Source organism: Pogona vitticeps, chromosome 6, assembly GCF_051106095.1.
Source record: "Pogona vitticeps strain Pit_001003342236 chromosome 6, PviZW2.1, whole genome shotgun sequence".
Taxonomy (NCBI): domain Eukaryota; kingdom Metazoa; phylum Chordata; class Lepidosauria; order Squamata; family Agamidae; genus Pogona; species Pogona vitticeps.
This window is the reverse complement of record NC_135788.1, coordinates 101,867,544-101,894,270: the sequence shown is the minus strand read 5'-3', so window position 1 is coordinate 101,894,270 and position 26,727 is coordinate 101,867,544. Positions and strand designations below refer to the sequence as shown.

The window sequence follows — 26,727 nt, the reverse complement described above, 5'->3', positions numbered from 1 at the left end:
CCCACTCTCTTTACAACCAGCTTCCTCCAGAAGCCCTTTCTTGGATTGTGACCATCACTCCTTTCCTGCAGGTGTCCTTCCCCCTCTTGATTTCTCCACCTCCACAATGTCCAGTCCTCTATCCTATTGCTTTCTTTATCAAACTCTTGTTTCTGCCATGTCTTTCCATCTTTCTGCTCCTCTCGAAGGCCATCCAGGAAAAAAAATATAACAATCACGAGAGTACATTCCCTCCAAGCAGTTTTGAATTAGGCAATTTCCACTCCAGTTTGAAAGAGGTTACTTTTCAAGACAGTCTCCGCTCCAAGCCATTATCATGATCATTATCATTATCAAAATTGACTCTTCCTGCAATTGAAGGCCTGATAGAGAGCATGGGATCTTTTGACCACCTGGTGACCAATGCTACTCCTTCTGCACTGGCAGCAAGTTCTCATCACTAGAGCTGGCCCTACCATTACGCAGAGTGAGGTGACCACCAGAAGCTATTATAGGCAATAATGGTCCTCACAAGCTCTCCAACTGTTTTCCCCCTGCTGTGTAGGCCACACAAACTCTCCAGAACTCCCAAAGTAGTCTGTTGCTTCAGCCACAGTGGGGGCCACTGCCCCAGGTGCAGTATTAAAGCAAGACTCGTGTGTGTTATTGTACCATTGAGTTGCTTCCGACTTGTAGTGACCCTAATATTGATTCCTAGGCATGTGAGATGTTCAAGAAGTAGATTACCATCGCCAGCCCCACAGTGAGTTCTCATGACTATGCAGAGATTTGAACCCATGTTTCCTGAGTCCCCGGCCAGCACTCCGTCTACTACAGTATATGAGGCTCTCAGCTTCCATATTATTCTATGTTATAATTTCTTTGTGTATGCCATCCTTTCTCTAATAAGTTAAATGCAGCATATGCCTCTCTCCTTCTACTACTTCTGTTTAGATCTTTTTAATCCAAATTTACCAAAATCTGGAAAATTCAAATGTGAGAGAAAGCAAGGTGGGCAGCTTTGCCCATCCTTTTCATGTAAATAGTTCTAGAGAAGAGACATCGCCTTTGCTCTTCAGGCAGAAAAATGTCTTGGGGTGGCCTGCCTCGTAGCATGTCTCAACCTAGTGCAACCAGAGGCATGTTGAGATGCAATCTCTGAGAAAGACGGGGAAAGAGAGGCAAGGAAGTTGGGATGTGCACTGAACACGCTGAAGCTTCCAGCACCTGTTGGCAACAATGATGTGATGCTCTGCACATGTTGCTATGCACTGTCTAGTCACCTCTGACTTATAGCGATCCTATGAATAAGTGATCTCCAAAATGTCCTGTCCTCAACAACTCTGCTCAGTTCTTGCAAATTCAAGCCTGTGACTTCCTTTAAGAAGTAAATGCATCTTATATTTGGCCTTCCTCTTTTCCTGGTGCCTTCAACCTTTCCCAGCATTATTGTCTCTTCCCAATAATCCTGCCTTCTCATGACAGCCTTAGTTAAGCCACTGAAATATTCTGGCTGGGGGACTCTGGGAGCTATACGAGTAGTCCAAGAATGTAGCATTGGTCTAGACACCAGCAGGATTTCCAACAGCCTGTTTGCATCTTGTTTTATTAATTAGCAGTTCCAGGAGGACTTGACCCAGGGCTTTCAAAATAACAAAGACATGTTTGGAAGAATGTGGCTTGAAAGCACAAGGCATAGCAAGAAGAAGATCTGGGTTTGGTCAGTGCTTGATGAGAAACCGCTGCTGATTCTTACCTAGATCCTGGTGCTCCAGAGAAGGAAGGTGGATGGGTTAGAGACATGACAAACAGCCACAAGAACTACAGGGGTTTGCTCAGTCATAAAAGTACTTAAGGGACGTGGTGGCGCTGTGGGCTAAACCGCAGAAGCCTGTGCTGCAGGGTCAGAAGACCAAGCAGTCGTAAGATCGAATCCATGCGACGGAGTGAGCTTCCGTCGCTTGTCCCAGCTCCCGCCAACCTAGCGGCTCGAAAGCATGCAAATGCAAGTAGATACATAGGGACCACTTCGGTGGGAAGGTAACAGCATTCCGTGTCTAAGTCGCACTGGCCACGTGACCACGGAAGATTGTCTTCGGACAAAAACGCTGGCTCTATGGCTTGGAAACGGGGATGAGCACCGCCTCCTAGAGTCGAACACGACTTGACAAAAATTGTCAAGGGGAACCTTTACCTTTACCTAAAAGTACCCAGGTTTTTGTCTCAAACCCTGCCCTCTCTGCTTCAGAGGAACTTTTACTGGACAAGAGGAAAGGGAGAGAAAGCTGTGGCTGAGGGCCAGCCCTGCCATTAAGCAGAAGGAAGGAACTGCCTCCGGTGACAGATGCTGGAGAGGGGAGAGGAATGACAGCCTTCCAGCTGTTGTTCCAGAACCCCCTGGTTGTCTCTCTTGAAGAACAAAGCCTGTGTGTTCCACACAGCCTTTCCTGCACTTTCTAATCCCGGATGCTGCTCTCACATGCGAAAGAGGACCCGATGACATTGGCAGTGTGTCCAGTTGGCTTCTGTATGTGGCATGGAGTGGAGGAAATTTTTGTCCTTGGGTTCGTGCAGGAAAATGCCTTGAGATGGCCATGGCCTCAGCTAACAGAACTGCAGACCAGAACTTTGAAAAGTTAGTTTTTTAACTGCAACTCCCAGAATCCACCAATAGTTGCACTGATTTCGGAATTATGGGAGTTGTAGTCCAAAAAAAAGGATCCCCCCCAATACTGTGATACAGATGATATGGAGTAGACATAGATATAGCCGTTGGCATAAGCAAACAGGCCGGTGAGCTGAAGCTGGGGTTGATGCTGGGACCTCTGTAAGGCAAAGGAAGTATCCTTCTAAACTGAACTCACCCTGCACTTTTGGAAACAAAAACACCCACACCCACACATATCCAGGACTAACCCAAGCTCCTTGCAGTATTGCAGGAATTGAAGCACAGCTGTGTGCAATGCAAGAGTTGTACCTGGTGTGTTCCCCCCCCCCCTTCCTATCACAGTAAGAAATCTCGGGGCATCCTGAGGCTTCCTCTTCAGATTCACTGACAACTTGAAAAATGCTCTTGCCCGCCATCCCATCTCATTCACTTGCGTGGGTGCCTCTTCCAACGGTCAGACCATTTCTAAAGGAAGCTGAACTAGCAACTTCTGCTTTTCCTGGAGCTAGCAATATTCCCCACACACCCCCAGGCCAAACATCTGGACATCTATCTATCTTCATGGCATTGAGGCACAGTTCCTATTGTACTTTCCTTGGTGAAAATGAATCCTTCTCTAGCTGCCATTCTTTTAAACATCATCCCTCGTCCCCTTAGTCTTATTTTCTAAGCCCAAAGTCGGGGTTTTCCACTCAGAGTTTGGAAGTGTTTCTTCTGCGAATGTAACTCGCGCAGTCCGACAGCCAGTATGGGGTAGCGGCCCTCCCGATTCTGGGATTCTGGGAGTGGCTCTCCAGAAAAGTAGCTGTTCTAGGCTTTGGTTCAACAAGAACTCAATGGTAGTGCATCCCAGGAATACTCTGTGGTGAATAGGCAGAAACTATGTTAAGCTTCATATGCCTAGTGGAAATTTTATTCACACAGACCTTCCCTAGTTAGCAATAGTGATGACAGCCCGGCTTTTTAATAGTCGGCTCAGTGTTTTGAATTATTAATCACGTTCAGAGCTGGAAAGATTATAATTCATTAGATTTAACATCTTAATGTCAAAATCACTACCTCTGTGTTAGCAGGAGAACATGTCAGTCGGTGCCTCTAAAGAATGTTTTGAAAGTAATGTTTTCGTGTTACTTTAAAAAAAGTGACCTTTAAAAGATTTGGTGCATTCCTCCTATTAAATGCAGATGTTAACTATTTCAATGTTAACCTATTGGCTCTAACATCTTATTACCAATCTCTGATCCTATTTAAATGACTTCATGTTGTCTTTCATATTGACCCAAATCCTGTTGCATAGTTATGCTGGCAGAAGGGAAATGGTATAACTTTTATATTATTTAACATTATTTTTTTGTGGTGGTGGTGGGAGATTCTTGGTCTGCGCCAAGCCACGACTGGCAGAAAAAGAGAAATCCAAGCAGAAACTGATTAATTAGCAGCACATTCCTACTATAAATTTTACATTTCCCTTCCACTGGTGTTAACTTCAAACTAGAATTTTGGCCATTGTATTATATACAGTTTATGGAGATTTTCAGTAAGTTACATGTCTGGCTACAGAGCCAGAGGCTGGGAGTTCAGTTCCCCACTGTGCATCTCAAAAAAAGCCAGCCTATGTGGCGTTGGGCAAGCTGCACAGTCTCAAGATGGCCCCAGAAGAAAGGAATGGGAAACCACTTCTGAGTGCTCTCTATCTAGAAAACCCTGGAAAGTGTCTCCATAAGTCAGAATTGATGGCACACAGCAGTTAATGATTACAGTATATATACATCCCAATGTAAACCATTTGGAGATTTTGTTATATGAAGCACTATTATTAGTACCAATAAAACTGGAGTGGGGAGAGGTCTTACATTCAAAGCAAGACATTTCCAAGTACAATTGGGTTAGACTGGGACCTAAACTGGGTGAGGAACCTTTGACTATCCAGGCGTTTTGGATTTCAACCCGCAGAAGCACCTACCGGGAACTGATGGTGAAGCGCTATGCCAGTGGTTTCCCACCCCTGCTCTAGGCAGTGCTATGGACCAACGATCTGATTTGTGAACGCAGTGAAATGCCAGTTTGGCCACCCTGTTTTATTACTGTCACCAGGCTGTAGGAGAACCAGTGAAGTCTCAGGTAATAGCTAAGCTTCTCTGGGCCTCCAGCTAGGGAGAAAAATCTCTGGGTGAGCCACACCGGAGGAAAATGAAGTTTTACTTTCATGTTCTAGGTGTCCTTCAGGCTTGGGCACCCATCTTCAACCTTTCTAGGTAGGGAATATAGTTCAGCACATCTGGAGCATGCTACGTAGGGCAAAGCTGTCCTTGAAACAGCCTTGTAACTGCTATAATTGCACAGTCCCACCCTGTTTGCCTTAATTTCTGTATTGTTTCACTTATACTGATTTCTTAATCTTAAATTTCTTGGAGCACAGACCAGTCCTCTTAGCTTTTTTTAAAGGCCATGCAATAATATGCTACATGGCATAGATTTGAACTACTAATCTTAACACTCACGCGTTGATGTTAAATAAATCAATAAAATTCACTTATTGGACTGTTAAGAAACATAATGGAATTCATGTGACTTAATTAACATTATTTGTTAGGGGGTAGAATTAACACATTAGCCATATATATTTTTTTAAGTATTAAAAATACCAATTATTCCCCCCAATAAATTGATTAAGGTAAACAATTAATTTTATTAAAAACAATTAATGGTTGCCATTTAATGATTAAAATATTAAATATTTAAATTGGTGCAGAAAAATTTAATACACTGTAACAGTGGTTTCCAATCTTGGGTAACCCAGGTGTTCATGGACTACAACTCCCAGAAGCCTTCACTGCTGGCTGTGCTGGCCAGGAGTTGCAGTCCAGGTTGGGACAAGGTTCCAAACCACTGCATTAGAGATCCTGAGTTATCTTTTCACAGATTGTTTCAAAATTCTGCTTTTGGAAACATGATGTAAAAACAATAACAACACGCTTCTTATTCCTAATCCTAATAAGTCCCACATTCAGTGGATAGTTAAACTATGGGAATTTGAGTCCGGAAGTATAGTCTATGGTTTTTGTTCTGAAATGAAGTCCCTGCCTATCCCAAGGCAATAAATATATTTCAGCAACATGCATTGACTTCATTCCTACTGGTGCCATTTTTCTTGCATCTCCTCTAACCTAATTTTACATATTGAAAATAGTTATAACCTGCCCTTCTTGGTAAAATCAGATTAGCTTCCTTCTTTATTCCAAAAGAGGAAAAAAAAAACCTTCTGGATAGCTCAGTGGCTTAGGTTTCTGGCTGCAGAGCCAGAAGTTGGGAATTTGATTGCCCACTGTGCCTCCTTGACAGGGGCTAGACCCTATGATCCAGAAGGGTCCCTTCCAGCAGTTCTAAGGCGGTTGTTTTTAAGAAGTATTACTCGGGAAATCATGATCAGCAATGGTAAATAAAAGATGTGTTAACATATCACATTGAACTCCTGCAGGAAACTGAAAGCTTGTTAATACAGAAAGACAGACAAGGTTGTGCTCCAAAAAACATCTTACGGAAGGAGGTTCCAAAAAACGGGAGCCACCATTATAGAGGCTCCACGCCTTACTCCAGTGGAAGCCACTGCAACTGGTATTGGCACAAATAAAGGCCTTTTCTGGCTCTTGTAAGGGTTATGGGAGGAGGTTTACAAGCAAAGCTAGTAAAAGTCCTTTTTTTTTGGGCAACAAGCTCCAAAATCCCCCCTATCAACATGGAATTAGGATATTAGAAGCTGCTGAATCTCAAGCAGGAAAATGTGTCAATAGTACTATGAAACTAGTTCCAACTGTTATCTCCATGTCTTTTACAAAGCTATTAGACTATAATAGTTTATTCAAGACCAAGACCAATAATGGTGTAACAATAGGCATGTTAAATAGCAACATATTAGTTTTAGAAAAATAAATCTCCTCCCAGCCAAGGTTGGATGGCATGGGAAAGCTTGAAAGGGATAGAAAATGATGCCATAGTCTCTGCTAATCAGAAAGTCCCAGGGATTTGTCCATGACCCCACTAGATGACTAGCTATCATTCTGTGGCTTAGGTGGCCCTTGTTGGACTAGTCATTTCTGAGTTTTTATTTATAATCTTACATTCCGGAATCTTACATTCTTGAATATAGTCCTTGCTGGGCATTTTTTTAAAAAAACTGAAAACTTGCATGTTTACGCAGGCCTTCCCTCCAGTTTTTCCCTGATTTTTTTGTTGTTTTTCTTTTTCCCCTTTTTCCTTTTGGATAATTCATTTATACTGATGTTTATAAACTTTGTTATATTGTAATTTTGTTAGGCTGTTGTTTTATGTGTTGGAAGCCGCCTAGAGTGGTCGTTGACTAGATAGGCAGGATATAAATGCAATCAATCAATCAATCGATCAATCAATATCTCTGCATATGTAGGGAATCTCCTATGTCTGCATGAATGTCAACCTCATTTTTGGTCCTGTTTCACTTCTAAACTGGTAGGTACAGATCACTTCAGTTCTGTATTGTAGAGAACATGTGGGGAGATGCAGCAAAATATTGCAAGGGAAGATTCCTTCTACCTTTACATCACACTCAATGTACCCAAGCAGGGCTGGGCTTGGTTAGTGCTTGAGTAGGAGAAGGGGTCTGAGAATACCAAGGATTTTCAGTGCTGAGAAGGCTAGGCAAAGAATGCTCACTGAAGCTCTAGGTGACCTGTTGCTGCCAATGAGAACTGACAAGCTTAAGCTACAAGGGCCAAGGGTCTAACTTTGCAGACGGTAACGTCTTGCATTCCTGCCCCCCATTCCTCACCACAGGAGTCTTGTCCTTGGCCAAATTTCATGTAGCTCCCTGCAAATTTCTGGCAGCCTATAGAGCAGAAGAAAACAGAAGAGCAGAAAAGGGGATGCCAGGAACAGGGGGAAACAAACCTTTCAAATTTTGCAAAGAGAACAAACCTTTCAATTCTAAAGGAAATCAACCCCGAGTGCTCATTGGAAGGACAAATCCTGAAGCTGAGGCTCCAGTACTTTGGCCATCTCATGAGAAGAGAAGACTCCTTGGAAAAGACTTTGATGTTGGGAAAGTGTGAAGGCAAGAGGAGAAGGGGATGACCGAGGATGAGATGGTTGGACAGTGTCATCGAAGCAATCAACATGAATTTGACACAACTCCGGGAGGCAGTGGAAGATAGGAGGGCCTGGCGTGCTCTGGTCCATGGGGTCACGAAGAGTCGGACACAACTAAACGACTGAACAAACAAACAAAGGAACAGGGGGAGTGAGAAGGGAGGAGAGAGAAAGCAGGGAAGAAGCAGAGAAGTGTTGAGTGCATGAGAGTGGGGGGGCTGTGTCTACTTTTGACTTTGCCTTGCCTACTGCAAATGTGTGAGTTATGAATAAACTCCTGAGGCAGTATAAGACCCTCAAGAGGAAAAAAAAAAGAATTTCCCAACCCCTGCCCTAAAAGGACTACCTCAGTGTGGGTTCCAACCAAACGTAGAAGCACGAGCCTCCCGGCACTGTTTGAAGTTTGCAAAATTGTATTGCACCAGACAGAAAGTTCCTGGAGTGTGAAAAATAGGAAGGGTTGCCTTCCTCCTTTCCTTGCTCCTAGAATCTCTCCATGTAACATGAAGAGAATTTCTCTGTATATTTCAGTTACTACATATAAAGAGAGGGGAATACTGCTCCTTTGCCAGCAACTGGGACACTGAGCCCGAATTATCCACCAGTTTTCATGAATGTTTTCAACAGTGCCAAAAAATTATCTCCCTGCCATTGATTTTACAGCATTCTTTGAGGATGAGGGTGGGGGTGGGGGTAGAATAACCACTTATTCATACAAATTGCCCTCCCTTGCCCTCAGTGCTCTCGTCACCCTCAGTTGCCTCATGATGTGGCCAAATTCTGATTGGCCATGTCTTACTTTCGTTTTTGTTTTGCTTCATCTAAGGGTGAATGAAATATGATTCCTCTCTGGATAGCATCACAGATATGACTAATTCAGAGATGTAGAAGCATGAAAAACAATGGTGTTGAACATGCTAAAAGTAAATGGGTGAATTTAATTCACCAACCTCAACCTCTCCCTTCTACAATCTGTTTACTACCTGATCATTCCAACACTGGGGAAACTCTGCTACTGCTCTACACAGTTTACTGATACGAGGTGGTCTCCACAGGAATAGCTTCAGGCAGTAGCAATCTCTCACTGTTCAGGTTGTTGTGAGCTTTGATTTGTACTTTCCCAAATTGTTGTCTATAGCATGTGTTTTAATTGTTTGCCTAGTAATTTGAACTTCAGTAATGGCCTAGATGATGGCTCTGCTTGGTTAGGGGTTCCGTTACCCCTGTAGAGATATAGATTGTATTTCCAAACATTTTGGATGATAGCTACTAATGGAGCCAACTTATATAACCGTGACTAATGTCATCCCCTCCTCCCCTCAACAGGAGTAGAATGGGGTTGTAAGATATTAGGCCAGCCTCCCTCTTCAAGAAGAAGAACTTTGTGCATCAGTGACATCACAAAGAATGTTCCACAACCGAGAGCGCCCTGTGCTATAAGTGAGGGAGAGAAGCCCATCTAGAGTGTGACACTAAATGACTACTCATCAAGCACAGTGATTAAGTGCTGGGCTGCACTGAGACCTGGGAGATCCTGAAAGCTGCTGTGCTCCTTTGCAATCACTGGGTGGCCTTAAGCCATTCACACATTCTCAGCCTGATCATCATCATCTTAGAACTGCGGAGTGGGAAGGACCTCATGGATCATTGAGTCCAGCCCCTGTCAAGGCAGATCCACAGGGAACCAGATTCCCAACCTCTGGCTGTGCAGCCAGACACCTAAACCATGGAGCTGATTCCGTCACAGAGTTGTTGTGATGACAACCTGTGATTTCATGATTGTGAAGAAAAGACAAGGAGGAGTTCCTGGCATATCTATGCAGAGATTGCCTTTCCAACACGCTCTGAGCACAGCATCTACCTCGGTGAGCTTTAACCAGACCATCAACTCTTATGCTCCTCCACCCACTTCCTCGTTCCTCCGACAAACGGCTTCAAATCCTGCCCAAACCAATCAATCAAAATGAATTATGCAGCTGACGTAATATCAATGTGCTTCATTGAACCTGCAAAGAAGGGTTAGGATTAAAAACAAAACAAAACGGTGCTGTTTCCTGGTACCAAATCTTAACCAAACCTCCCACAGCAGCATTGCTCTCCTCTCCCACACCATTACCATTCCTTGATGAGAACAGCTGACCTTTATAAACTCTCCTTGTTACTGAAGCCATCAAAGAGCTTCTCAGCGGGAGCTTGTTGTTTCTGGGGTTCTCTTTGCCCTTGTCTGTGTTAATTTTGCAGAGCTGTTGCAACTCCTTTGCAATCACCAAGAGAGCATACAATTTCAACACCAGCCAAGCCTGGTCAAAGGCTTTTCTCCCTTGCCCCCCCCCCAAATCAGCCCTCAGCCTTCTTTCCAGGCACTCCACCAGAACTGCCCGAAGACATCTCCCTACTCAAAGCTGAAAAAACAACAACAATGGCATCTTTGCCCAAGCCAATGTAAGGTGCAGGATCCCCGGAACTAGCCAAATTCTTTTGGCAGCTGAAGAAGGAACCATCCCAACAAACCCCTGTTCCCAGCACTGGCAGTAAAAGACAAGAAATATATACAAAATAAAAAAATATTTTAAAAATCCAACAGTAACATGGCTGCCCTGTAATGACACCCAGAATCTGCTCGCTCAGATCTTGTGTCGAGCCAACCCTGGACTATGTTCTGACTTTCTTTCACATCTCCTGCCCTTTTAAAAAGACTTAAGGCTTTCTGTGTGTGTGCATCTCCCATCCAAAGGGAGAAAAACTTCCCATCATTGTGTCGAGATGTCATTTCCTCCTCTCCCCCCCCCCGCCCCGTTCAACTGCACTACTCAGAGCGCTGGTCCGAACTGCATTACAACAGCCTCTTTTTCTTGCCAAATCGCAGCTTGTAATTAACACTCTGAAATCCTTAACCTGGCAGTGGAACACACCAGCATCTATGGAAATTACTGGCTGATACAATCTTATGCATTCAGCTAACAATCAAACAGATTCACCCTGGGAATTTAGCATTCCCCTCCTTTTTTCCCTTTATTTTCTTTCACTCAAAGGAGGCGGGCTGCCTTCAAAGAGTCGTCCAATGAAGGCGTGAGGACAACCTCAGCAAATTTTGCCCATAAGGTAAAGGTTCCCCTTGACATTTAGTCCAGTTGTGTCTGACTCTACGGCACAGTGCTCATGCCTGTCTCCAAGCAATAGAGCCAGGGTTTGTCCATAGACAGTTTCTGTGGTCACGTGGCCAGCACGACTAGACACAGAAAGCCATTACCTTCCCACTGTGGTGGTACCTATTTATCTACTCACATTTTTAGATGCTTTCGAATTGCTAGATTGGCAGGAGCTGGGACAAGCGACGGGAGCTCACTCCATTGTGTGGATGCAATCTTGTGACCGCTGGTCTTCTGATGATTTGGGGTTGTAAGATATTAGTCCAGCCTCCACATCCTGGTGATTTGCCCATAACAGGGTGGCAAATCCGTTGCCAGTACCAGCAGAACTGCTTGCCATTTGGAGTATCCACAGATTCCAGCTCCAGGCAAGTATAATAGAAAAGACATTTCATTCTGCATTTATAAATGAGGGTTCCCAGTCCATATCTCCCAATCATCCTACGTATAGCCAGGAGCTTTCTGTCTTGGCCCAAATGGTACCAAGCTTATAGCAAGTAGACCTGGATTTTTGCACAAGGAATGGAGACAGAAATAAGTAAAATTCCCATTACAACTGGGCCAGAGCATGATCACATAAATTGTATTTTGGACCTCTTAGGGACAGCCCATCTGGTGATCATACAACACACAGGGAAATATGCTTCCGCCCAACCCTCTCATCCACCGCAAGGCTGCTACTTTTAGGGGCTGGGCTGGAATCAGCAGACAGAAGGGTCACTTTAAAGGGGGGTTGCTTCTGTTAAAGGGACCTTTTCTCCTGTGATCAGGCAAATGCCTTAAAAGTGGTCTGACGGCATCCTCAGTTCTCTTACAGTTGACTGGGAGAAAGTTGCAGGGTGGGCAACGGAAGAGCATTGTTTCAGGGGCAACCCAACCGACTAACACGAAGGCTGGTCGGACTAGAGGCCTCGAGGATTCACATTCTTCTTTGCTTATTTTTATTGGGACGCAGAGGGTCCCCAACCAAATGACCACGTCAAAAGAGTGGTTCATCATGGGGTGCTTCAGGACGAGGTTGCTGCTTTTTCCATTCCGTGAGTAAAGTTGCCCAGTCAGCTTCCCATTCCCTGGAATTTGAGGACCTAAACCAAGTGAGGAGGAATTAAAGAACCTTGTAATGAGAGTGAAAGAGGAGAGTGCAAAAAACGGTCTGAAACTCAACATCAAAAAAACTTAGATCATGACCACTGGTCCCATCACCTCCTGGGAAATAGAAGGGGAAGATATGGAGGCAGTGTCAAATTTTATCTTCCTGGGCTCCATGATCACTGCAGATGGAGACAGCAGCCCTGAAATTAAAAGACGCCTTCTTCTTGGGAGGAAAGCGATGACAAATCTTGACAGCATCTTGAAAAGCAGAGACATCACCTTGCCAACAAAAGTCCGAATAGTCAAAGCTATGGTTTTTCCTGTAGTGCTGTATGGAAGTGAGAGCTGGACCATAAAGAAAGCTGACCGCCGAAGAATTGATGCCTTTGAATTGTGGTGCTGGAGGAGGCTCTTGAGAATCCCCTGGACTGCAAGGAGAACAAACCTATCAGTTCTAAAGGAAATCAACCCTGAGTGCTCACTGGAAGGACAGATCCTGAAGCTGAGGCTCCAGTACTTTGGCCATCTCATGAGAAAAAAAGAGTCCTTGGAAAAAACCCTGATGTTAGGAAGGTGTGACAGCAAGAGGAGAAGGGGATGACCGAGGATGAGATGGCTGGACAGTGTCTGCGAAGCAACCAACATGAACCTGACACAACTCCGGGAGGCAGTAGAAGACAGGAGGGCCTGGCGTGCTCTGGTCCATGGGGTCACGAAGAGTCGGACACGACTAAACAACTAAACACACACACACAAACCAAAGATTTGGAGAACGGCCCAAGGAATGTCCAAGGCAGATCCTTGTAGAACAGCTGCAAAAGTGCATGCTTGTGTTAGGCATGCGTAACAGAAAGAACACAGCATGGATTTCCTGTACTGTCTCCTGAGTCAAATATCATTTGCACAACAGACAGACACCTTTGCGCTACGCCATGATCAGAGGCAGCCTAGTAATGTTTGCCATTTTGCAGAGAAGGAACACTGAGGCTGAGAAATACTGTACAGTATGTGATCAGCAAGTGTCAGCCATACCACACACACACACACACAAAAGGCCTTTTACATTTTCAAATTTACTAGCAGTCGGGAACTCTTATGGATCTATTTTAAATCACAAAGAGATGTTAACAGTAAATGGGAAGCTGTTTCCCACTTGCTTCAGAAGGTTGACATTCATGCCCATAATTAAGATGGGAACAAAATTATTTGCAACCCCTCCTCCAAAGTAACAATAACAACAAAACGGATTAGACAAATCCATGGATGGAAAACGAGCTATGAATGTTTATTTTGTCTATTAATTATTATACTTACATCAAGCTTCCATTCTAAAATGCATTATATCATTAAACACTAGATGTTGATAGGAAAGTGGGCGCAGTCTGTGAGTGAGGCAACACTGCTCTAAAAATTTTGGGCTTCCCTGTCTGGTTCAGAAACTGTTCAAGGGTGGGGCTCTGGCACAAAAGGGCAAACCCTTATTTTTAGCTATGCGGAAACTGATGGGAGCTACAAGTCAAAAACCCTGACAGTTCCCTACTCCTGGTTTAAAGAAAGAGGGGGTGAATTCAGGCATCATACATTGGCCAGGCTAGCCCTCAAGTGAAAATAGAAATTTACTGGCCAGCAACAAAATAATGTTTGTGGGAAGTGTGCATATTTGATTGCTTTCTGCTGATTCCTTTTTGTATTATGAAATAATGTCCGAAATAACAAGGCAACAACAATAAAAATAACACTACATAAGAATTGAACCCAATTACTAATTCAGGGGAAAAGAAACCTCGCTGAAAGGAAACCTTAGTAAAATACTATCCCCATTTTACAGATGAGGGGCAATGAGGCTGAGAAATAAGTGATCGGTAAATGTCAGCTTTAGCAAAATACATACAGTAAAAAAAAAGAAAGGAAAGGATGACTTAAGGTTGTCTACTGTACAAATTAGGGAACCTCACAGCTTCATGTTGTCAGAGAGAAATAGTGGGGGAAGTACCCTTTTTTTCCTCATTGAAAGATTTCTTTATGCCCTTTTTTTGAAAAAAGAAAGAAAGCTCATGGGAAATCTCAGAACGTCTAGAAAGTTTCATGGTCATTGTTTCTGGAAGGAAAACTAAACTGTGGACAATTATTACAATTTCTGCTTGGAAAGGGAAGAAAAAACTTCAGACTGCGAAGGATTGTTACAATTTCTATGCAGAATGGAACTTTTTCCTGCACAGGATTGATCAAAAAGAGCATCAGGCTGCACAGCATCTGCAAGTTTCCTATACATAATAATAAAAGTGTGGGGGTAGAGTTGGGAAGGATGAGACCAAGTTTCATTTTCATAGGAAACTGGAAAATCTCATTGGTTCACGGAAAATCAGCAAACCTCAGAGAAACTTAGAAGTTCACTCAGAAAAAGATTTTTTTCGAGCACTTATCACGTCCCTAATATAAATACATCCCTGCTTGTTTCATATTTGCTAAGATTACTAAGGAGCAAATATGGATTTTTAAAGAGCAGAGGGCATAATGGTGACAGTGTTGGAAATGCAACGAATTTGTGCAAGGTGTTCGGCCACCTAGTCCTTGCCATAAATTCCAGTGTGCATCAAGGGGCTTAGATAAAGATCGAAGCTTTTTAAATTCATTACATCCAATAAGTAGCTTTTCTTTACAGTTGTTTCCTTTAGCAATGCTCCGTCCTCAGAATCAGGAGATAATTCAGGAAAAATAAAGAGTTTGTTGAATCAAAATTCTGGGCCTTTCAAAGACAGCTTCATGCTTATCTGGCAGACAGCTTAGCACTCGACCCATTACCCATGTTGATAATGCAATGGTCACTTTGAACATTCATTATCTGTGCCTATATTACTCTTGGTTGGTTCACCACACCCAGAACCACGAACACTATGTGTATAAACTGTAACTGGCTATTTCAGTCCAAGTCTCCAAGGAAGTGGATGGTAATCCCCAAAAGCTTACACTGAAATAAATCTGTTATTCTTTAAGATGCCTTCTTTTTATTGTTTGCTTTAATTTGCATACACACTCTCCACTATCGCCTATCTCCACTCCACTTCTCTCTCCCCTACTCATCCAAATCTACAACTCCTCCCTCTATGCCTGTTCAATTACCACAATAAACCCAGTTCTGTAAACAGCAAATGGAGGAAAGGGTGAGTAGGGAATAAGAATTGCCTTGAGGCTACAAGATACAGAAGCCTTTGTAAACAAGAAGAGCAGCGACTTCTCCCTCCATCTGCATTTCTGCCAGTGTGCCTCAAATGACTAAGGCTGTAGTTCCTTACTCAATTCCTTGAGAGTAAAGCTTAGCCACTTACGCATCAGCTGAATGGAGGACATTCAACACCAAAGATGGTGAAACAGTTCTCTCATCTCTGTAACAGAGCCTTATACTGATTTAGATGTACAGATGCGAAATTAGAAATGATCTATCATTTAAACAGAAATACAATACAACACTGCCAAATGGGGAAGACCTCGATCAGGTGATTTGGGTGTTTGCTGGACCCTGTTGTCCATGCGTGGTCTACCTCGGTGGGCCACTTCAAGGTCCCAAGTTACCATCCTTATGGTTCTTTAAATCATAAGGACCAAAGAGCCCTTGAAATTGAAACATTTCCAAAAGGGGGCTTTGTCTTCTGGTGGTTCTTGAAATAGAGGACTCTGTTTTTTAAAAAAAAGGTCATGTAGTCACCCTCTCATAAGTATGCATGGGTGTATGTGCTCCTTAATTTAAAAGGGTGGGGGATATTTTCATTGGCTCCTTTCTCAAATGTTTGCCTTTAATTGGTCATAAACTACCTTTCTCCTCTAGCTTTTCGTGCTCCAGCAGTGGACAATTTGTGTCCTTCCTATGTTGCTGAGCTGCATCTCCCAGCATGCCCTATGGTTGGCTAACCTGCCCGGGGGTAATGGGAGTGGCAATCCAAAAAACATCTGGAGGGCTAGAGGTTCTCCTCCTTCACCTATTTACACTCATTCTGGATCACATACAAATTTACAGCAGCCTATCCTTATCGCCACACGCAGTCCCCTGCACCATCCTTCTGCCACCACTCCTCTCACACATAGGTCCTTCCTTCCTCTTTCCCTCATATACCTTTATCCCACTCTTCTCTCAGATACCTTCCCACCACAAACATCTAGTTCATCTCTCAAAACCCAACATTTCCTCACTCAAGCAGGCTTTCAAAAATAAAAGTTGATGTTTTTACATCATTTTCCATTACAGCTGCTATCAGGACACCTCGTTGTATTGTGCATTTTTGTTATGATTGTAGATTTAAGTGTGTAAAATATTTAGCTGGTCTCTCAGACTTCAGTTTCTCGAATCAACATTTTACTTCTTTTCTACTCATCTTGGTGAAGAGTTTTGGAGAACCTGAAAGCTTGCACAATTTTTGTGGCACATTTTATGGCTAGTCCTAATAAAGGTATTGTCTAATTGTGGAATTGGTTTCCTCCTCCTCCCTCTTCATTGCGACTACCACCAGCAATGCTACCGCTACTGCCATCACCTTAATTTCATCAGTGACAATCATCATTTGTTTACTTTGTTTTGCAGTCATTTTTTCCAAAGATTTAGTCAGCTCATAATTTGATTCTAAGACTCAAGTTTTTTCACTTACTATTAAAATGATGTGCAAAACATGTGCTAGCCCTTTCTAATCATTCCCATCACACCAACGTCTATTCCTGTCTTACACTTTATACAATAATATTGTCACCCAGTATAAAACCCACCTCTTTTTTCATCCTGCTCCAAACCACCATTGCACCCACTTTACTGAAAGTCAACTGTGGCCAAGAGGAAGGAATATACTGGAAGGCAAACTGACTTAGGATCTGGATTCAGATATCTTCTTCATCAGAGCGAATTGACTGGAAATTCAGAATTTTAACTCAGCATGTCACCGCAAATCATGGCTCCTTATGGGCCAGAGATTCCCAGCCTTAGGTATCCAGATGTTCCTGGACTACAACTCCCAGAAGTCCTTGCCAACACAGCTAGTGATGAAGGCTTCTGGGAACTGCCGTAGAAGTATGTCTGGGGACCCAAGGTTGGGAACCACCATCATAGGCTCATCATAAAGCAACATTTGGAAAAGTAACTTGTTTGACTTGTATCTCCCAGAATCCCCAATTAAGATGGTCACTGCTTTAGGATGCTCAGAATGGCATATGGTGAATATTGCTATGTCTGCCCCATGTTATCTTAACAAGAACCCTGCAACAGAGGATGGTCAAAAAGATAAGGTTTTGCTCAAGGTCATACTGTGAAGTTCATGGCTGACTGGGATTTTGAACTCAAAACCCCTTGACTCCTACTTCAACAGACAAGCCGTGATACCACTCTTGGATTTTCATCCAACAGTGGATGTTACAAAAATCGCTTCTTGCTTTGAGCCCCCACCCCCGGAGAGCTTATGCCTATATGAACATGTGTGGAGCAGCACTGAAGTGTTTACATCTGCTGGAAAGTTCCTCTTTCATATTTTGCCTCCCAGTGGTTTATGGGAAACTATTCTCACCATCTCTCCAGCACCAACATCTCTCTCTCAAAAGGCTCATAACAAGAGGGATTCACAACAAAATGTGAGCACAGGATTCTAGCCACTCTATTCTAGTCTTCCATTTTTTTTTCTGAATCCTTCCCAACAGTAAATTAGCATTCCATGACCACTGAGCCATCTACAATCCCTACAGAGGTGTTTTAGGTCTGCCAGTTATTTTCTCACTTACAGTTAGTTTTCAGTTCTTCTTCTTCTTCTTCTTCTTCTTCTTCTTCTTCTTCTTCTTCTTCTTCTTCTTCTTCTTCTTCTTCTTCTTCTTCTTCTTCTTCTTCTTCTTCTTCTTCTTCTTCTTCTGTTTTATACTCCTACAAACATTAGGTTTCCCCTAGGAGCCCTACACACTTCCTCAAGTCATTATTAAGTCATTTCAGCTACATAAACAACAGTTCTCCCCTCTCTAAACAACAGAAATAGAGGGATTAATATAGGCCTACTTTGTTGCAAGAATTACGGAGACCTGCATGTTAATAAACAGGACAGTCCTTACTTGAAGGCTAAGCATTTGTTCTATGTTGATGAAAAATGGCAGATGAGTAAGCACCCCGGGATTCTCAGAAGGCTCCTTGCAGGTGTTCTATTACCCATGCACTTGCCTGGGAGTAAGTGCCAGAAAGAAAGAAAGAAAGAAAGAAAGAAAGAAAGAAAGAAAGAAAGAAAGAAAGAAAGAAAGAAAGAAAGAAAGAAAGAAAGAAAGAAAGAAAGAAAGAAAGAAAGAAAGAAAGAAAGAAAGAAAGAAAGAAAGAAAGAAAGAAAGAAAGAAAGAAAGAAAGAAAGAAAGAAAGAAAGAAAGAAAGAAAGAAAAGAAAAGAAAAGAAAAGAAAAGAAAAGAAAAGAAAAGAAAAGAAAAGAAAAGAAAAGAAAAGAAAAGAAAGAAAGAAAGAGCTTTGTTTTGCCTGAATGTTAATAGGACCAAGTTGTGTCCATCCTTTCTGAAACTGTTGTTATTTTCTGAAGGCAGCTGCTCAAGATCCTAACCAGACTTAGTGGACTTCTATATTCAGAGAGATAAGGACATGATGGAAACTCATTCTTTGTGTAGGAGAGGAAGCACATTTTGTTCCCTTGCCCATAAAGGGACGCCTACTAATGGCAACTGTACAGGGCATCCCAGGGACAGTCCATTATGCAAGATGGAGACAGCTTTAGATAAATCTCAAACTATCCAAGTGAATTTCTGTGATAGTTCAGAAAGACCATTAATTCTGGAAACATACGTAAGTATGACTCTTCATTGCCAAGAGATCTCTTCCCATCTGATTTGTTCCAATGATGATTTGAATCTCTGTTGCATTCATATCAGCAACAGTTTGTACTTCCGTGAGCATGTGTTCTCCTACTCCTTAGCCTGAACTCTTCCAGTGGTCATACAAACTGCCCAAAAGCTGACATTACATAATTCAGCAACCCCCCCCCCCCAAGCTGACACTTTCCAGACATTTTGGAGAACAACTCCCAACACCCAGACCACCAAAGCTATTGGAAGTCCCCAGGCTGTGGGAAGTGAGATTAAACTTTTATGCAAGTCAAAATATCCCAGATACTGTTTATATGTGGACAGAGCTCACTTCACCCACCCTGTCCCTATGCACATATGTATCACTGAGAGTGATCCTTTATAACATGCTATCAATGGTCTCTGACAATTACTTACCTGACAATCTCACTGCCAAGACAATCAGAAGAAGGGCTGTAATAATAATGATCAGAGCAGGCAAAACACCTCCAAATCTTAGGATCCAGCTAAGAAAACTAAAGATGTTTTAGCACACTGAGTTTTCATATTATGGCTTAGGCCAGCCCTGCCATTAGGCAATGTGAGGTGGCCATCTTAGGTGGTAGGTGCTGGGAGGTCACAGCAATATGTTGTAGCAGAGGGCAATAGATTGTCCAACCTGCCCTGCATCCCCTAAACTGGCCTGCTAATAACATGTAGAGTGTAGGAAGCTTCCCCATAATGCTGAAAAAAGACTCAGCTTGTCACTGCTGGTCCAGTTGCCTTTTGTACATGGTAATATATTTGTCTGTAGCTAGATAATCTTTGATCTATAATGCCATGTAAACTGGTTGTTACAAAGTTTATTTCTAAGTAAAACTAGTAACTCCTAGGTTTCTTAGCTGTAACATTACAAAAGTTACTTAATTACAACAAGTAAAGGTTGCCTTTTAAGAACATTTCACAACATTACAGTATCAGAACTGGATACTAGTGGGAAGCAGAAAGTATTTCAGTATCTTTTTCTGGACTGTTGGCAACAACAATGGCACATTAACAACACATTAATAATGTGCAATATAACATGGATACTTCCTTCTCCTTTTTAAAATTATTATTATTATTATTATTATTATTATTATTATTATTATTATTATTATTATTATTATTATTATTATTATTATTATTATTATTATTATTATTATTATTATTATTATTATTATTATTAGGTTATGAAGATCTACATATCTAGGAATGACATATTCCCAGTAGAAGTTTTGCTTGTTTCACCATCTATGGCTGGTGAGACTACAAAGGCCCTTGAATTCCGAGTCCCTGCAATGGAGAGGCAGGGCAATGTATGTTCCAAATAGATGCTGCCAGACTGGGACTTCTCTAATTCCTTTCAGAATCCCCCAGCCATCCTGGGCACTGCTAAGGAGAGTCAGAGTGGAGAAAGGGAGTGTAATCCAAAGAGAGAGAGAGCAACTTTCCCTACGTCTTTGCTGCACATAATACAGGAAAGCCTCTTCTGCATCAATCCATTTTCTACATTTGTGCAATGACACAGCTGAGTTTCCTAAGCACAATTCAGATCCCTCACTCTTTCCCCCATCCTCTCTTTGGACGTGGATGTTCACCGTTGTGATGTACATCGGTGGCAAAATATTGGGAATGGGTGTGGTGAAGAAGTAAAAAGATTAAAAGCAGTTCTAACTCCTTGCCTTTACATCCTCATTCCTTTGGCTCCCATCACTATGGTAACTGTTTCTAGCACATCCTCTTGGCCACCTTTCCTGGCAGCTGTAGCCTCATACAATTGTGTATGTGTACACTTGTGTGTGTGTGTGTGTGTGTGTGTGTGTGTGTGTGTGAGAGAGAGAGAGAGAGAGAGAGAGAGAGAGAGAGTATGCATACATATATTTCTGAATATTTTTTGAATGGAAACGCCAAATCTAAGAGATGCGCACTATATGTAACACAGGCTGAAGTTCATCATGTAAATTCATCAGGAACATACAGTATCTGTTGCTCCCATCACAAATTAATCCCTGAAGTTTGATGCTACATCTTCGAATCTCTGTCCCTTTCTAACATTGTTCACGCAAACAATGTGTGACCCAGAGATGGGACACAGTCCTTTTTTCATGCTACAACTCATGGATCACCCCCAACCAGTGTGGCCTTTGCTGGTTAGGGTCCTCTAAGACTTGTAGATATCACCACTCACAAAAAAGGACATTTGTCCCATCTCTGGAGTGACCCAAAATGAAGACGTCGTCTGCCACACTTTCTTATCTCTCATCCCTTCAAAAATAAGAGCTGCCGGCCATTCCTGTGTGTGCTGCTCAACCACCCAACCCTCCCTTGCTGTCATGGTCCTCCATGTGGCCCATGTCATATGGATGATGCTGGAGCCTCCCGCCTACTTCATCACCATAATCTGTCACCACCGTGTATACAGACACAGAAACACATTCAGCCCTTCTTCTCTCAGGGCTCTGGGTTTTAATATATTTCAGCAGAGGGAAAGGGAGGGTTGCTTTGTGTCATCTTATCCATCTAGTTCCCCCTTCAAACAACAACAACCCAGGCGCAAGAGAAGAAAAGCACCCCAACTTGTGAAGAAATGTTGCCAAGATAGCACCGGGCTTGATCCAGCACCGTCCATACTACCCAGTTTCTTTGATTCTCCATTCCTGAGACTCCCCAGTCCAGGCCTTCCCCTTCTTTCAGGATCTCTGTTTGCCTACAGACCACACAGCACACAGTTCTGCGCCATCCCTGCCACGGCAAAACAGTCCCACCGCCACCTTAGACACAGAATCATAGAATAATGGAAGGGTTCTCCATTCCCTCTATCTCAGTCTTTGCTTCAAACATACACCTGTAAGATCCTGACATGCACCTTCTCCCCTCTTCCACAATTCTTTGCATGCACATGTTTATTCGGGACCTTTATGCCCCATCTTCCTTTCATTATGGAACTGGCAGCCACACACATTTGGCGTTCAAAGGAAAGAGGGTGTTCCCCCACCCAAGCACTGACCAAATCAACACCTTCTTCGCTTCAGCAACCTGGTAGCCTCATTGTTCCCCAACCAATCCACTCCCCTCATCAGGCACTTCCTCTGCATTTGTGACTGTGCTGCACCGAGATGTGTCTGTGAGCTTAAAATTTGTGGGGAAGAGAGGCTTCATCCTTTTGAGGACTACAGTTCCAAGAATCCACAATAGCCTTGTTGGGTGTAGGATTCTTGAATTTATAGTCCCCAACAGCTGATATTTCCATCTCAGCTCTCACCCTTTCAGTGCTCCCTTTAGGCAACAGAAGGCCTATAACAGTGTGTGATAACACAACAGACAAAGGAATTAAGGTAAGCCTCTAAGGCAGTGGTCCCCAACCTTGGGCCTCCAGATGTTCTTGGACTACAACTCCCAGAAGCCTTCACCATCACTTCTGCTGGCCAGGATTTCTGGGAGTTGAAGTCCAAGACCATCTGGAGGCCCAAGGTTGGGGACCACTGCTCTAAGGAACATCTGCCACCATCCCTGCTCCTTCTGAAAAGGATAGCAGTGGTTCCCAGCCTTGGGTCCCCAGATGTTCTTGGACTACAACTCCCCAAAATTCTGGCCAGCACAGCTAGTGGTGAAGGCTTCTGGGAGTTTAAGTCCAAAGTATCTGAGAACCTAAGGGTGGGAAGTACTGATCTGTAGGAAGAAAGGCAGAGTAGAAATAATTAATGCAAATCACAAATCCTTGGACATGGAACTGGGGGGAGCTGGAGGGTCTACATACCGAAGTTCCCTTGTCACCGAATGTAGTGCTGCTCTCCTGACCACAGGCCATAAGCTGAGTCCAGAAGAAGATGAGAGTTGAGCAACCTCTAAAGCAGTGGCCCCCAACCTTGGGCCTCCAGATGTTCTTTGACTTCAACTCCCAGAAATCCTGGCCAGCAGAAGTGGTGGTGAAGGCTTCTGGGAGTTGTAGTTCAAGAACATCTGGAGGCCCAAGGTTGGGGATCACTACTCTAAAGGGCACCAGTTACCTTCTTGGCCCTGTCGTAACCTCCAAAGACATCACCTACTTTTTTTTTCCTGCCAGATTCCTCCTTCTCAGAGCTTAACTTCCCTCACATTCCATGAGACCAGCACTCCTCAGCCCACCCTCCACAATGAGCCTATAAGGCAGGGATGTGCAACATGCCACCCTAGAGGGCACATGTGGCTCCTTGCAAGATTCTTTTGTCCCATCCCACTCCTTTTTTCCCCAACCAAGGAAGAAGAGCGATGCCACCTGGGAACCTCCAGGTGCTGAGTTACTTTATTCATAGAAGTGAAACATTTAACACCACCTATACACATTTTTTTTCAAAACTATCATTGCATTTTTAGCCATTTCCAGATGCCAATTTTTTTGGCCATTTCTGGTAGGATGTACTACACTCTGTGATTTCCAGGAGCAGAAAATTGACACTAGGACCTACTCAAGTTTTCCATGGTGAGTTTGTTTGCAAGTTCTCCAAACATGGACATAGTCCTTCCCAGATGTAACATGATGAGCTAAACATGTGTCTTGACTGTATCACTTCAAAGTCTGGTTCTGGATAATAAAACCCTCCTTCACCCAACATTCTAAAGTCCCTGCATGCCAAAATGTAGCATCCCAGGGTAAAGCATTCTTTCCAGCCTCATTTCCTCTGTTAACTTGAAGTTTTATATACTGAAGAATTCTTCCTGAACTCCACACTCCACGGCTCTTTTAAAGAATGGAACATCATTCCATCAACCGAGTTTCCACTTGCAATCCCAAAGTGGTACAGTCCAAACACAGATTCTCTGCAGCTGCTGGGACCTAGGTTACATGAGGTGGTGGTTTTACCAATCCACAAAGGCTTGGGGGAATTTTGTATAAATGCTTGTAAGCGAAAGGGTGAATTGATGAACGTGGGAAAGCAGAACCCACAAGCCTCTGGGCTGCACATTACAGGATACAAGGACAGGATTGTGGGGAATTTGTCATGAAGTGGGGGAGGACCCAAGCAGAGCTGCACTTGGCTTGAGCAACACTCTTCGGTGGGTTGAGCATTGCCTATGGGAGAGCCCTAGGGAGTCCCAGTGGGGTGTTTTGAGTAGCAAGGCGGATTGAGACTTGGGAGATGCATGCCCTAGACCAGTGGTCCCCAACCTTGGGCCTCCAGATGTTCTTGGACTTCAACTCCCAGAAATCCTGGCCAGCAGAGGTGGTGGTGAAGGCTTCTGGGAGTTGTAGTCCAAGAACATTTGGAGGCCCAAGGTTGGGGACCACTGCCCTAGACCTTAAGGACCCCCTGCGTGACCTTCAACCATGTTCTCTCTCTCTCACTTTCTGTCTCTGCCTCATCTTCCTTGACAGGGTTGTTGTGTGGTTGTATGCACTGTGGAGAAGAGCCACGTATGTTGCCACAGTTCCTTGAAAGGAAGTAGGATAAATAAGGGAGGGAGGGCCTTCCCAATACGTAGGGCATGTTAAGACATATTGGGGAAGGAAAGCCCTTAACCATCAGGAATGCAAGGGGATACAGGAGAAAAGGCAACAGGGAGGCAGCGGGCTGAGCCCCCTTAGAATGGGGATCTTACCACCTTTCCTAAAGGACGGGGAAGGGCTGCAGGTAAGTTGGACTACAAACCCCACCCTCCCCAGCCAACACAGCTGAGGGTGATGGAGTTCGTAGTCCGTCACCTCTGCAGCTTCCACACACACACCCCACATTTGGGAGAGGGAGGCAGTTAGACCTCAGGGCAGAAGCAGAGACAGGCAGGGGAGAAGCGTGGTCACTTGATAGACTTTTGGTGGGGTCCAGAAGTCCTTGTGATGGATGTCGCTTGGGTGGGCCGGTTCAGCTGAGGAGGGAAACAGGAGAGGCGGGGCAGCGATTTCCAGCGGGCCACTGTCAAATGGTTCCAAAATCGAGGAAGAGCTTAGTCGAAACTGATTCCAGGGTGAGTCGGAAGAGAGGCACGGCTCCCCCGCGGGACTCTGACGGGAGGAGAGGCGTGGGGTCCTGGAAGCATCGGAGGTTGCCAGGCCTAGCGAGGGCCTCGGGACGGAGTGGGGAGGGGGCGCGGAGGTTTTATAGGGTTCCTCAACAGAAGAAACCCCCTCCCATTGTGGGGGTGTGGCATCGGACCTGGATCATAATAAGCAAACGCAGCTCAGTGGGAAAGCAAAGTGTGTTGCTATGGGAGCAGGCAATGAAGGGGAGGGGGCGAGCCTTTTTTGGCGGGGGGGCGCTCCTTGGAGGGTATAGGAAACGAACGCTTGCCCGGGAGGGACGGGGGATCCTCGTGGGATCCTGTTAAGATTCAGTGGGGATCAGGAGGACGTGGAAGATCCGTACCCACAGTACGAGGAAGAGCAGAAAGGGGTTGCAGTGGCAGGCCCATCGCAAGGGGGGGGGGCGGCGGCGGCGGCAGGATAACATCTCTTCATTCACCGGCGGCGGCGGCGGGGGGGGTAGATGGTGCCGTTTCCATAGCAACCCCCATCTTCCTCCTCCTCCTCCTCCTCCCTTTTCAATTTCTCCACTCCGATCAGTCCCACCTGTCCTCCCCCCTCAATCACTATCCCAATGTAACCTCTCCAACCCGACCCCGCTCTGAAAAAAAATATCATCCGTTTCTTCTTCCATCTCAGTAAAACATCCCTCTCTGTCTGTTTCTCTGTTTATCGCCCCCCCCGCCCATGGATGTGATTGATGGAGAAAAGAAAAACGCTAGAGAAATGTACAGAGAAGAACGCACAAATCGGACACGAACATCATGTGTGCACCCGTTCCACGGTCTGGATCTCGCCGCCACCATCAGCACCGCCAAAAAAATACCCAGCCAGCCTCATCCTCACCATCCTCACCACCACCACCACTAGCATCCCTTTTGTCCGCTCACTCACCAAAGTGGGGGTCTTCTCGGAGGCACCATAGCCCGGCGCCCCCCCTTCTTTTCCAGGCAAGGTAGACTCAAGCCGGCTGCTCCCTCCTCCGCGGTGCCCAGATTGGGGAGCCGAGAACGGCAAGGAGGGAGGTGTGTTGGTGGTGGGTGGGGGGTGGGAGGCTGCCAGCTCCCCCAGATTCCCCCTTAACGGTGGGGCTCCATACAGTTCTCCGGTCCCGACCCAACCGGAGCGCCTCCCAGGCCTGATCGGCGGTGGGGGAGGTGGGGAGTGGGCGAAGAGGAGGAGGAGGAGGAGGAGGAAGGAGGCGAAGAAAAAGGAGGAGGAGGGAGGGAAAGCCAACGGAGAAGCAGTCCTCCGTCGCCGTCCTGGCTCCGACCCGACCCGGCTGCCAACGGAAGACGGAGACCCCCCAAGCCAGCCAGCCAACCAACGGCGTCGGGAGCGCTGCAGCAAAAGCGCTCCTGCGAGCAGCAGAGACGGGAGAGGAATACTAATAATGGCGCGGGGGGGGGAGGGAAGGAGGGAGGGAGGGACAGGCGGGCGGGCGGGCAAGCGATCGGGGAGGGGGGGCTGGGAGGAAGTCGGCAGGGGGAGGGGAGTGCCAGGGAGGAGGGGAGAGATGGAGGGGAAAGCAGCGGTGGTGCTGGGTTTGGGGGGGGGCGCGTAAAGTGGAAAGTGCGGCGGAGCCCAAGGGTGGCGAACAAGCGCTTGACCAGCCGCCGAGCGCGGGCGCGGAGAGAGGCGAGGGTGGGCAGAGGCGCAGCCCGGCCGGAGAAGAAACCCGTGCCAGGGAGGGGGGGTTGGGGGTTGAAGGAGGCGGGAGGAGGAGGAGGAGAACGGAGGGGACGATCGGGGGCGGGGCGGTGGATTGGGCCCCTGGAGGTGGGGGAGGGAAGTCCTGGGTCACCGGTCTGTGTGTCTTAAGAGGCAGGTCGCTTGGTCCCTGATTGATTTGACTGAGCGTAACAAGGATGCGGGAGCGAGATGGG

The 26,727-nt window shown here is 45.0% G+C and overlaps 1 protein-coding gene across 1 annotated transcript in view; it reads right to left on the bottom strand.

The window, feature by feature from the left end:
* LRRC4B (leucine rich repeat containing 4B) overlaps positions 1 to 26,252 on the bottom strand; it is a 127,742-nt gene extending 101,490 nt beyond the window's left edge. Inside the window, exon 1 of the mRNA XM_020808229.3 lies at positions 25,736 to 26,252. The gene's annotated coding sequence lies outside the window, so the exon portion shown is untranslated. The remainder of the gene's footprint in view (positions 1 to 25,735) is intronic.
* Positions 26,253 to 26,727: the final 475 nt, after the last annotated feature.